The following is a 2,383-nucleotide window of genomic DNA, read 5'->3' as shown; positions in this document are numbered from 1 at the left end:
AAATGAGACTTCAAGTGAATTCCTCGTTCAGCTTCTAAAAATGTCTACAAACATTAAAATATTCATCCCAGTTTCTGAACGACATAACGATGACGATGTATCTATTTGTGTCAGATCAATAACTGTAATGTGACCAACATGATTCATATGTATTCCATAAATCTGGTCTGTGAGCATCATGTGGATACTTCAGGGTCCACAGTCACCCACGGGAAAACCCAGTGTTGTTTGTATTTCACTTCCTGTGTGAATCCAACTGGAAGTTAAATATGATCAAACCTTGTGATTAATGATTATTATTGATCACCACTGATTGTTGGAAGGAAACTTTTCTGCTTCCCAATAATCTGCTTCTCTCACCAACACCAACCGATCCACATGCGGAGCAGAAGCCACGCCTGGTCAACAAGAGACGCTCCAATCAGAACATCTGTCAGGATTATTGATCACATAATCCAATCAATGAGCCTCTGTGAACAATTATTATCACTCTCTTGGTAAAGGTGTGTAAATGACATCATCGGCGGATAACTTATTGTTAGTATTACGTTATTTCCACCATAGCTTACCGTTAGTTTACCATAGTTTACAGTTAGTTTACCATAGTTTACCATAGTTTACCGTTAGTTTACCATAGTTTACAGTTAGTTTACCATAGTTTACAGTTAGTTTACCATCGTTTACCATAGTTTACCGTTAGTTTACCATAGTTTACCATTAGTTTACCATAGTTTACAGTTAGTTTACCATAGTTTACAGTTAGTTTACCATAGTTTACAGTTAGTTTACCATCGTTTACAGTTAGTTTACCATAGTTTACAGTTAGTTTACCATAGTTTACCGTTAGTTTACCATAGTTTACAGTTAATTTACCATAGTTTATCATTAGTTTACCATAGTTTACAGTTAGTTTACCATAGTTTACAGTTAGTTTACCATCGTTTACAGTTAGTTTACCATAGTTTATAGTCAGTTTACCATAGTTTACAGTTAGTTTACCATCGTTTACCGTTAGTTTATCATAGTTTACAGTTAGTTAGTTTACCGTTAGTTTACCATAGTTTACCATAGTTTACAGTTAGTTTACCATAGTTTACCGTTAGTTTACAGTTAGTTTACCATAGTTTACCGTTAGTTTACCATAGTTTACAGTTAATTTACCATAGTTTATCATTAGTTTACCATAGTTTACAATTAATTTACCATAGTTTACCGTTAGTTTACCATTCATTTTCAGTTAACTGACCATAGTTTATAGTCAGTTTACCATAGTTTATAGTCAGTTTACCATAGTTTACCATAGTTTAGTCAGTTTACTATAGTCTACCATTAGTTTTCAGTTTACTTGTTTTACCAATAACTTGATGTTGATTCTGTCTTCAAAATGTTCCTGTTGTCATAGCAATGGTAACTGTGTGGAACACGTATGAACAACTGAGGTAATTTACTAAATGCTATTAAATACTTATTTATTTCTCAGATTAAATGTATATTACTGTTAATATATACTGTATATTGTATATATATTGCATATATACATTATATTTATATATATATTTATATATAAATATATGGTATATATATATTGCATATATAAATTATATATATAAATATATATAGATGTTAAAGACATTTAGCATTTACATCAATTAGAGTAAAATAATGGTTCAAATTGGCTCCAGTTTGGTGTTCCTGTCTTTTAAATAAAGCAACTCCCTGATGAAGCTGATCCAGGACCAGTTCCCACTTGTCATAAAGCACCTCCCTGATCGGATAAAGCTGATCCAGGACCAGTTGCATGTCCATGTTTCCGCTCCTCATCTCGTGTGAATACCCCTGCTGTTTGATGAAACTCTGCAGTATAAACCTGTTTGTAACAATGTCGACTTTTTATATTTATCATTTCTTATATATATTTGTTTTGTAAGAAAAATAATAAAATTGAAAATTGAATCTGTGCTTGTTGTCTTGTGATTACTGGGCAGGAAGTTTAAAGTTTCACATTAAAAGTATCTTTAACAAAATATTTCTCCCATCACAATATGGCATCAATAACATTAATTATTATTTTATATATGGTTATATAAACACTATAATCATCTTCAGCGAGATCACATGTGTTTGAGGGCACCTGGAGCCCTTCATACCCACAATGCATAGCGTTAAACACAGGGTCACCAGGGGTTTATACAAAATAAGTTGAATTAAAATGAATTACACAGATTTGTGCAATAAATACTTTGTTATTGAAGCAAAAATGACAAAAATAGGTAAATAGATTATCATACACATTAACATTGTGGTGATCCTATCACCTCTGGCCTTATAATAATAACACTAGTGACGTCACGTCACCGGATATCAGATATCTGAAGAGGCTCAC

Source organism: Cyclopterus lumpus, chromosome 10, assembly GCF_009769545.1.
Source record: "Cyclopterus lumpus isolate fCycLum1 chromosome 10, fCycLum1.pri, whole genome shotgun sequence".
NCBI classification, from domain to species: Eukaryota; Metazoa; Chordata; class Actinopteri; order Perciformes; family Cyclopteridae; genus Cyclopterus; species Cyclopterus lumpus.
This window is presented reverse-complemented; position numbering follows the sequence as displayed.